This window comes from Triticum aestivum, chromosome 6B, assembly GCF_018294505.1.
Source record: "Triticum aestivum cultivar Chinese Spring chromosome 6B, IWGSC CS RefSeq v2.1, whole genome shotgun sequence".
Lineage (NCBI taxonomy): Eukaryota > Viridiplantae > Streptophyta > Magnoliopsida > Poales > Poaceae > Triticum > Triticum aestivum.
In genome coordinates, this window is record NC_057810.1 from 432,409,426 (window position 1) to 432,420,993 (window position 11,568).

The 11,568-nt window shown below is 47.9% G+C and overlaps 1 non-coding gene and 1 pseudogene across 1 annotated transcript; both read left to right on the plus strand.

The window, feature by feature from the left end:
- LOC123139245 (U-box domain-containing protein 16-like) overlaps positions 1-6,196 on the plus strand; it is a 10,931-nt pseudogene extending 4,735 nt beyond the window's left edge.
- Positions 953-1,032, plus strand: LOC123140264 (small nucleolar RNA SNORD36). The gene has a single exon (XR_006469903.1). It is a non-coding gene; the product is annotated as a small nucleolar RNA SNORD36 (small nucleolar RNA).
- Positions 6,197-11,568: the final 5,372 nt, after the last annotated feature.

Below are 11,568 nucleotides of genomic sequence, written 5' to 3' on the forward strand. Positions count from 1 at the left end.
CGCGGGCCGGCGGCGGCGGGAGGTGGCGAAGGGCCACGTGGCCACTACGGATTCGTCGGGGCGGCGGCGCTGGACGTTTCCGGCGTCGTTCGGACGTGTCCGGCGGCGCAGAGGAGGGTGGAGCTAGGGTTAGGGGTCAATTTGATCCGAAATTTCGGGGGAGGGGGTGTTTTTATAGGTTGAGGGAGCTAGGAGAGTCCAAATGAGGTGCGGTTTTCACTCACATGATCGCGATCCAACGACCGAGTGCATGGAGGGGGTTTGGATGGGCTCATGGGCTGTGGTGAAGAGGGGCTGGGCTGCAAAGAGAAAGGGGTTTCAGGCTATGCGGTTAACCGTTAGGGCATCAAACGGACTCCGAATGTGACGAAAATTGACAGGCGGTCTACCTACTCTAAAACAACACCGCACACCAAGTTTCATCCCATTTTGAGAACATTTTAATGCCACTCATGAAACGAGGTCTGAGAGGTGCAACGGGTGCGTGTGAGAGTGTCGGATCGCGAAACGGACAATGGGGAAAAAGACCGGATGCAAGTTTTGAAAAACATGATGATGCAATGCAGATGAAGACATGGCAAAGAGCAACACGCAAGCAAATGACATGGCAAGGACGGCGAATAACTGGGAGACACCTGGCGTATCGAATCCGGGCGCTACAGGGGCATCCAGCACCTGCAAGAAGAATGGTTGGCGTCTGGAAACTTCTCTCACCACCATGCTAGTGATTGTGCTTTACAGTAGTTGACATGCTCTATTCCTGTCTGTTTTGCTTGCTGTCAAAGATGGTGTGTATTGGACACACACCTCTGTGATTTATGCACTTCACATGCATTTTCCCCATCACCCACAAACCATAACATGCTAGTTGTATGTGCTGCAACAATTCTTGCACTTGATTTCAAATCGTTCTCTGCTCTGTGTGTGCACGTGTGTTAATGATCGGTTGGCTGGTCAGATGATGCTACAACAACATATTCCTGAGATTCTCTTTGAGGAATACAAAATCGAGGTTTTTAAGACTGATGGCCAGCCTGTCTAATGTTTGTTTCTTCTATACACTTGCTCCTTCTAGTAGGCATTGCAAGTGATGTGTTCAAGTGTAGTCCTCTGGTCACATTTTTAAACCAGTACCATATGATTGTAGCATACTACTAGTTTTAGTCATTTAACATCTTAATTTACCTAGAATGATGAAGTAGTTGCACTTGGTAGATGGGCTGAGCAAATGATGATTCATATGATTATTCTGATACATTTGATATTTCAAAATCGAGCTTTTGAACTATGCATAGATTTGTAACAATGAGCATAGGTGGTTATATGTTGTTGTGATGATGAATATAAATATTAAGAAGTGCTCATGCATGGCAGTATACCAGATGCCATTGTTTTCGCTATTTTATCAACATGCCTTTGTTGTATCTTCGGTTTATATGTGTAAACTATACATTGTCAGCTACTGAGTACTTTTTAGTTATTGAACGAACTCATACTGGTTAGTGTTGGCCATATACAAGTAAACTAGATACCCACAAGACTTAACTATTTCCCAAAGCTATAGTGATACATTCTGTACTACACTGCTAATGATTATCCGAGTTCATTGTTTTATGTTCATGGTAACTAAATGTTGACATATTAGCTAATTGTGTACCTAAATATGACCCAGGTACAATGGATACAACAAGCTCATCCTCCTCAATCCCTAGCTACTGCATGATTGCCGAAGTGCAGTTCCTGGAGCATCTGGATCTCTTATTGTAGTAGCTGGTATGCTTGATGTGTGTATGTCCATCTCTTTACTGTTTTTCTAGAACCATAAATCTTGATGCATGATGATCATGGTCTGGTTTGTTAGATCTATTCTGCTGGTGCTTAAAATTTGACATGCCTGGATTCTGAAACGTGTTCTTACAGTTTTCATTTCTATGATCAATTTAGAGAGTTGCACATGTCAGTATATTATATACCAAAAAAATCCTAGCTAGTGAGAACATTTTAGTCACTCCATGAATGCATACTGGTTAGTGTTAGTCATACTATTTATGTACATGGCATTTGCTGTCAATTCTTGATTATAAGTTATTGGATCCCTCATTGGCTACTGTTTGATGTTCTGTACCTATTCTTATTCTTATATGTTCATTCTTATTTTTCCACAGGTGAAGTGCGAATCCATGTCCGAAGCTGTGAAGCATATCAGCAAAGAGTAGCATATTATGTGTTGTAATTGTATAGGCAGTAGTAGGCATACCTGGTTGTAATATACTGTAAAATTGTAATAGATTGATGTAGTGTTATTTTGGACCAATTTCATTTGCTCTCTGGTCTGTTCGAAACAATGATTGTGTATGTGATTTGAATACCCGTGAAATGGAAACCTGACAAGTGGGTCCAAGTTATAACGGTTGTTTGACAAATTTCGAAATTTCTAATGTGTGGGACCAACTTTGAGCTAAGCATGACAAGTGGGACCCGTTGCAAAATAAAACGGCTGAAAATAGAAAATCAGTGGACTATAAAAGGCTACATTAGAATATAAAAGGCCAAATTGTTGGGCCAGGCCCATGTAGCTAGCAAAAATTAACATAAAGAATATATATTAAAAAGGCTGAATTAATGGGCTCGGTCCATATAGACACCCAATTGGACCGGGTTGATTCTTATCCACATCATCTTGCCACGCTGGATCCTACGTGGTCTGAGGAGGCTGCTAGTGATCAAAAATTTGGTCAAAGAACCAACGACCTTTTACATATCACAAAGAAGGTCGTGAATTTCAGTTTACGACCGTCAGCTTTTGACCATCTGTTTTTGGTCACAAAAAGGTCGCAAATGAAAAACAATGACCTTTCAGCGACCAATAGTGATGGTCGCAAGTTGACATATTTCTTGTAGTGTTGGTTCTCCTACTGGCTCGATAACCTTGGTTTCATATCTGATGGAAATACCTACTGCCGATGTGCTGCATCATCCCTTCCTCTTTGGGAAAATATCGACGTAGCTTCAAGCGACATCAGTGGTGGCCGAGGTGGTGGTGGTGTCGACGGTGGTGGCCGAGGGGTTGGCTGAGGTGATGGTGTTGATGATGGTGGCCTAGGGAGTGGTGGTGTTGATGGTGGTGGCCGAGTGGATGGTGGAGTTGATTTCTTCGAGGACAATATTTGAGTGGGTACTGGATCCTCTAACAATGAGAAGGAAAGTTATATAAGCTAAAACACCACAATTTGTCTTTTTATCCATATGATTAAGGCTAAGGTGACGTAAATAATTTGCAAATTAATGATTTATTGTCTACATTTATAGTATTTACATACAAACAAATTGATGATGAAATAAAATTAATTTTGAATTATCTCTATTCACAGTAAACACCAACAGTAAACAACACGCTAACTATATCTACTGACAGTTCCTAACTTTCCTTTCTTATTTTATATTAGTCTAGCACTGTAGCTCGTGACTTTTGTTCTTTTATGTTAGATTAGAGGATCCGGTTCCCTCCTTAGACCCTTCCCAGTGCTTCAACGTGTACAGGTGCTAAAGGTGACACATAAGCAAAAAAATGATGTGGCAAAACAATTTAAGAGGAGAGAGAATATTATGAGGCCCCTCCCAATGCTCCACCTTGTACACGTGCTAACAACATCTCTAGCAAACCCCTTAAAACGCACGAAATTGTAAAATAACCGTCAGTTTACAGTTTTAGACAGAAAAAGTGACCCGAATAGAACCCATAAACGACCCCGACCTGTAAAAAAATTATGGGCCACAGAAAACATCCCCGTCAAATCCGTGAAAAAAAGGATTTCAGAGCTAACCCAAGGGTGCCATGTATATGCGAAAAACAGTTGGCGGGAGTCCAACTGCCATCGGAACCTTCATGGCTCGCTACAGGCCACTGCCCCGTCCGTCCCCGGCCGCCGCGCTACTCATCCGGGCCGCCGCCCGTCCGTCCCCGGCGGGACGGCGTGTACTCACAGGCGTGGGAGCCCGCTGCCAGCTATGCCTGCAAGATGGAGCGCTTCTCCGCCAAGGAGTCCCTCCTCCTCGCCGTGAGCCTCTCCCACCTCGTTCCATGTTCCCCTTCCTCGCCGGATGAATGGCTAGTTGGCTACAGCCGGCACGTATTGCTCTTGGTCCTGGTCAACGGGCGAATGGCTATGGCTTGCTCGTGCTACGGCCAGTGCAGGTTAAGCTGAGGCGTTTGGATTACTAGTTTCTCAATCTGCCAATTCTTCTCGGGCACACTCAATTTTGCACCTCATCAATCCTCTCGTATGGGTGGATCTATTAGGGACGAAGGGGGAAATGGGAACGACCTGAGGAAGAGGATGGAGGTATATTTAGAGAATATTCATTTTTACGGGTTGATTATACGGGATCTGTTCAGCCGTAGCTAAAATCGACCCTTAAAACTTATTTTTCTCGGCCCTTATAACGACTCCACGCGATAAGGGGTCTGCTAGAGATGCTCTAAGGTTGCCAACTAAGCAAAAAATATGATATGACATGCTAGTTAAGAAGAGGAGGTAATAGCACCCTAGGTACCCTAACTTGCACAGAATGTGATGATTCAGTCCCAAATTTGCAAAACTTGACTCCATCATACCCCAACTTGCACTTCATGTGATGATTTAGTCCCAGGCCAATCAGAGAACGACAATTGGCAGCCAGGTGGCTGGCCCGGTCAATGCACGCACTTTTGATAAACCCCCCCTGCCTTTTCCCCTAATCAACCCGGCGGGCGAAGGCGACCTGCCGCGGTCGGCCTCGCTGTGCCTGCGGGAGGTGCTCCTCGTGCTGCAGCGCTTCAAGGCCATGGTGGCCGACTGCGCCGCGCGGAGCCGCACGCTGCTGCTGCTGCAGTCGGACGAGATGGACGCCGAGCTGCGGGACCTGCACCACGACCTCGCCACGCTGCTCGACCTCCTGCCCGTCGTCGAGCTCGGCCTCGCCGACGACGTCATGGACCTCCTCGCCCTCGCCTCGCGCCAGTGCCGCCGTTGCGCGTCGGCCGCCGAGCCGGAGCCGGCGCTCAAGACCACCGTGCTGTCGCTGATCGAGGAAATCGAGCGGGAGATCGTGCCCGAGCAGGAGAGGCTGGAGGAGATCCTGGAGGAGGTTGGCATCAACGACCCGGCCAGCTGCAGCGACGAGATCGAGAGCCTCGAGCGGGACATCGGCGACCGAGCATCGGAGAGATGGACTGCCGCCATGATCGCCCTCGTCGGCCTGCTCCCGTACGCCAAGTGTGTCCTGTTCAGTGCCACGCCCCGGCCTTTTCGGATTCCAAGGCGGACATCGATGTCGAAGATGACGGGGAGTCACCGGCGCCCCCACCGGACCTCCGGTGCCCCATCTCCCTCGATCTAATGCGCGACCCAGTCGTCGCCGCTAGCGGTCAGACCAGCGAGTCGATCGACCGGTGGTTCGGCTCCGGCAAGTCAACGTGCCGTCGTGCCCCAAGACGGGGCAAGTCTTGGCCAATCTGGAGCTGGTGCCCAACAAGTCTCTCAAGAACCTCATCTCCAAGTGGTGCCGGGAGAACGGCGTAGCCATGGAAGTCTGCGAGGCCAGCAAGAGCGAGCAGGCCCAGGCGGTGGCCGCCAACAAGGCGGTGCTCGAGGTGGCGCGCATGACAGCGTCGTTTCTGGTGAAGAAGCTCTCCGTCTCATTCTCCCCTGACGCGGCCAACCGCGTGGTGCACGAGATCCGGCTGCTCTCCAAGTCCGGCTCGGACAACCGCGCGTTCGTCGGAGAGGCCGGAGCCGCGCCGATGCTGGTGCCCTTGCTCTAGTCCGAGGACGCCGGGCTCCAGCTCAACGCCGTGACCGCGCTGCTCAACATTTCGATCCTCGAGGCCAACAAGAAGCGCATCATGCACGCCGATGGCGCCATCGAGGCAGTGACCCACATCATGAGCTCCGGCACGACGTGGCGCGCCAAGGAGAACGCCGCGACGGCCTTGCTCAGCCTGGCGTCCGTCCATACGTGCCGCCGAGCCTTCCGTCGTGGAAAAGTTAGTCCACCTCGTGCGCACGGGCCCGACGAGCACAAAGAAGGACGCGCTGGCCGCGCTGCTGTCGCTGGCAGGCGAGAGGGAGAACGTCGGGAAGCTGGTGGAAGCTCGTGCGAGAAGCGAGCAACGGCAGCCTGCGGCGTAAGGGAGCAGCAGGAAATAGGTGGCGCAAACGAGACCGGGAGCAGCAAATCCATGCAGCCAACTCTCAAGGTCCTGGGATCCTCAATCTAACGCCGTTCTGTACCTCTGCCTGAAGCTCAACTGAACCTGTAAGTATAGATCTCTGTAGCTAATCTGCTTTTTTTTGCGGAAAATCACCTGGTTAATTGTTACATGCCCATCGATACAGGATGTTCATGGGAAAATAAAAAAGTTCCAGGAAACTCAGGTTTATATGTAGCTTTTCTGTCTTCCAAGATGTAACCAGGAAATTTAGTAAACCAGGATATTAAGTTCCAAGAAGTTTACTTAATATCCTGGAAGACAGAGATCATGGTTTAAGTTCGGTTCCAGGATGTGAATTTTTGACTAAACTGAATTTAATTGTGAGTAAGATGTCTTTTTCTAACTTATAACCAAGAAGCTGGATATTAAGTAAACCAGGATGTATTTCTGTCTTCTAAGATGTAGTATTTTTTTTTGACATATAAATAGGATATTAATAAGTAAACTTTCGTGGAAGGCACCAGCAATATACTCAATATTAAGTTAACCAAGAAGCTGGTCATATTCAGATAGTTTACTTAAACCAAGATCTTGCTCTTCCAAGATAGTATTAAGTAAACCAGGATGTTAATGGTGTAATTTATGTAACCAGGATACTAAGTAAACCAAGAAGCTGCCGTGGTAGGCAGATTTTTATGTACTGTGCTACCCAAATCATTTTTGTACCGTTTGCTTAAGGAAAAATCACGTTTCATGTTTTTAGGTTTCTTATTATATACCCAAATGTTATGAAACATTTGTCTTTGCAACTATCTGAGTCTCACATAATTAGGTGCTCAAATGAATTGACTCTCATCCATCATAAACGAGATGCATTGTTCAGCGGATTTGATTGAAGTCCTAAACTGAAATCAAAATTAACGTGAGGCTTCCTCTTTAGTCATTGCCATTCATTATGGCTTGCAACACCTGGCGCTGAATTTGAATTAATTCGGTCACAACAGACTGCACCACACACGTAATTAATTCTTGGGCCAACTTGTACCGCAGCTCGTATTACGCTAGTGTATTGAATATGTATTGCCTCTAATCAGGCCAAAGTAACGACACGTGAGGATTTCAGTGGATGGAGCACCTCGGAGTCAAAAATCTGCGTCCGCAATGTATGCTACATTTTACCATAAAAAAAGGAGTGTGCTGATTTAATTCAGGTGGAGTGAGTGTGGGTTAATTAGGGAAAAAGGCGGGGGGTTTTATCAAAAGTGCGTGCATTGACCGGGCCAGCCACCTGGCTGCCAATTGTCGTTCTCTGATTAGCTTGGGACTAAATCATCACATGAGGTGCAAGTTGGGGTATGGTGGAGTCAAGTTTTACAAGTTTGGGACTGAATCATCACATTCTGTGCAAGTTAGGGTACCTGGGCTGCTATTACCTCTAAGAAGAGAGAGAGAGAGAGAGAGAATATTATGGTGACCCTAGAAAGAAACGGTGCTAAGCATGTGTACCTAGGTGGAAGCATAATTTTGAGTCTATAACTAATTAAATACATGAAGCTTAGCACCCAAAAGCTTAGCACCTATGCATTGGGGACTTTAGTTGCTAAGGCACTTAATATACTTAGCACCTCATCTGAGCACCTTTCCATTGGAAGAGATCTCATTACCTCAAAAGGAAACGGTGCTAAGCGCATGGACCTATACAAAATTACTAACAACCAATGCATGAAGGAGTTTAATTGTTAAAAAATTCAATGAAAAAAACTTAGCTACAATAGCTTAGGAAGTTAGGCCTCTTCCAATGCATGGGTGCATAGATGGGTGCTAAGTACATTAAAAATCTGAGCAACTAGTCCTCCTAATGCATAGGTGCTTAGCTTTTGTAGCTAAGTTTTTCTCATAGTTTTTTTAATAATTAATCTCCTTCATGTATTGGTTGGTAGTCACTTTACATAGGTTCTCGTGCTTAGCACCGTGTCTTCCCGGGGTCACTTTAATGCTCTCTCCCCCTTTAATTGCTTTGCCACATCACTTTTTTGCCTATGTGTCGTATTTAGCACCTGTACACCTTGTACACCTTCGAGCACTGGGAGGGCCTTAGGGCACCTACAATGCCGGGCGCTAGGCCTAGGCACTAAGGTTAATATCCTGCCCAATTGGCAGTTAGGCTAGCAAATCCCGGCGTCTTACATAGCATCAGCGCAAAGGTTGGAGGCGGACGCTTCGTCTTTTTTTCCTGCAGACTTAGACGATGCATGTACCAATAGATTTTCCCTACTGGTTTGGGGATTAATTAGCGTCCGTTCTTAGTGCTCAGCGTTGGGGTGTAAAGCGTTAAGCTGATTTTTTATTTTATGATGTTTATTTTTCGTCATAAGCGCCTAAGCAAGCGCTTTGCAATGGACATGCCCTTATACATTGGGGAGACTAGTTGTTAAGATTTTTAATGCACCAACCTCATGTAAGTATACCTGGCCAAACGGGCCCTTTTTGTCGGGCCGACACGTTAGCCCGCATGCCTAGCCCGTCATGGGCCGACACAACACGTGGCATAGTGGGTCGTGCCTGCCACGTGGCCCGGGTTGGGCCGTGCCTGGGCTGCCTCTACGGGCACGCGTGCCAGCCCGGCCCGGCACGGCTAGCAACAGCGGCATGGATCGATATAGGGGAGCGTCCAGGCAGCGACAGCGACAACGATCGTTTAAAAAAAGGAGCGACGACAAGTCAGCGACAACAATCGATCGAGGGGAGCGTCCAGGAGCGACTGAGGGATAGCAACAACGATCATTTTCGAAAAAAAAGACAGTGAGCGAGACCATGAGCGGGCATTGAATGGAGCCGTGCCTCGATGTGCCTCCTGCCCTGTTGGCACGAGCGCACGAGAGGTAGCGTGCCCAGATGAGCCACTCAGGCCAAGTCTACCGCCGTGCCAATCGGGCCAGCGTGCCGGCCCGTGTAGTGGAGGGGCTGTGCCTGGGCCTCAGAGGCCAGCACGCGTGCCTGCCCAGCACGACCCGAGTACTTGGCGTGCCTGGCCAGGCCGTGCCGTGCCTGGCCCGTTTAACCCAGGCCGGGCCGTGCCGGGCCGGGCTGTCCCATTTGGCCAGGTATACATGTAAGCACTTTCCTGCCTTCTTCTCTTTCCCTTCTCCTCCCGATCTCCTCGTAGCTCAAACCCTAGATCGCCGCGGCACCCGTGACGTCGCCTCCTCCTATCTGTCGTCCCGATCTCCAGCCGAGACCTCGAATAGTCGCCGCCTCGCCTCTCTCCCGCACGCTCGTCCCCGTCGAGGCGGGGCACGAACGGCGTCCACCGCGTCGGCTACTTAGCACATGTACACCTTGAAGCACTGGGAAGGGCTTTAAGGCACCTACAATGCCGGGCGCTAGGCCCAGGTGCTAGGATTAATATCCTGCCCAATTGGCAGTTAGGCGAGCGAATCCTGGCGTCTTACATGGCATCGGCGCAAAAGTTGGAGGCGGGCGCTTCGTCTTTTTTTTCCTGCAGACTTCAACGATGCATGTAGCGACAAACTTTCCTTGCTGGTTTTGGAATTAATTAGCGCTTGGTCTTAGCGCTCAACGTTGGGGTGTAAAGCGCTAAGCTGATTTTTTATTTTACGATGTTTATTTTTTTCGTCATAAGCGCCTACGCAAGCGCTTTGCAATGAACATGCCCTTATGCATTGGGGAGACTAGTTGTTAAGATTTTAATGCGCCAACCTCATATAAGTATACCTAGACAAACAGGCCCTTTTGTCGGGCCGGCATGTTAGCCCGCGTGCTTGGCCCGTCACGGGCTGGCACGACACGTGGCATAGTGGGCCGTGCCTGGCACGTGGCCCTGCTTGGGCCGTGCCTGGGCTGCCTCTGCTGGCATGCGTGCCAGCCCGGCCCGACATGATATGACCCCGTGCAATTTGTCTATGATGGTCGCTACTGATAAAACAAAGTCTGCACAGATGGCCGAATATGATACTAGTATTGTTCAAGATGAAGATTTAATTGTTGTATCGCCAAGATTGAAAATAGATGACACAGATGCATTGAAGTATATACATATTGATCAGGAAAGTGTGAAGAATGTACAAGACTCCATGGAAATTACTAGTAGGCCTACATGAGCACTTGTATGCATGTGCGTACGGCCATGCATGCATAGGAAACATGAAGCCTTGGCGAGTCACGTTTGTGGAGATATTTTGGGAGGAGTTTAGTTTGAGCCAGCAAAAGAATCCACATGCAACATTGATCAGTTTCAGTTTGGGCCAGAGATAAATGAGTTCACGTGCATCCATGGGAGATTAGTCATGTACGCAGCTAACCACAAGCAAGGAGTTATAAAAATATACAAGTTCCATCTGGTGCGGCCACCTGACAAAGAAGCGTACTCATGGACAACTATGAAGATTAGAGACTTGTTTTCTTTAAAAGGAACCGGGTGGGGTCCACCGGTAAATTGCAGAAGTCACCGGCACCAAGTAACAAGTCGTACTAGTTGTTTTTGTTTCCTAAGATTTAGTCAAGTCGGTTGTTATGGTCAAGTTTGTTTTCCTTTTTGGTTTAGGGGTGCGGTTAGCTTGTTGGTCAAACCATGTACGGGCCAGCTATACTATTATAAATAGCCATAGTACGGTCAATGTAAGAGGTTATATTTTATGAAATAGACAGATATGTTTTCGAGGGTAGATGCCCGTATCAAGTTTTTGAGGTAGCTTTAGAAAACCTCTTTGTTGCGATTTCTGCGAGGAAATTGTTTTGCGCGTGAGGTGCCGTCGTTCGGATTGTTTCTCTCGTGCTGAGCCGCAAGGTTCAAACCCTCTAATTCGTGTACATTGCGTGCGCGGGCGAGAGGCTATTGCTGCTAGAGGTGGAGTACCGTGAAAGATCGGGCCGCAACAACAGGTCGGATCTCACCAAGAGGTTCGGTCTACATCAGGTGGTATTCAGAGCAAGGTTGTTCATGACACTGTGCGGGAGATGACTAGATTATCATGGAAGCTAAGCTATGGATTTCAGCTGGAGGAGGAAGGTCGATGGGATGGCCTTTTCCATACCCGTGTTGTGGTAAAAGAGAGATCGTGCGCCATGACAATTGATCACATGAGTTTGATCAATGCTGCAAGCATCGAGATGGTGGAGAAGCTAAATCTGCCAATGACACCATGCCCACAACCATACTTGTTTCGTTTGGGTCATGAAGAGCACACTGTCACGCAACAAGCCAAGGTACCGTTTCTATTGGAAAATTATTTTTGCGAGGTTTTGTGCGATGTGATTCCGGCACCAATGATTTCATGTCACTTGTTATTGGGCGAGCCATGGTACAAAGAGCATGATGTTGTGTATGATCGTAAAACACACAGATATACCGTCAA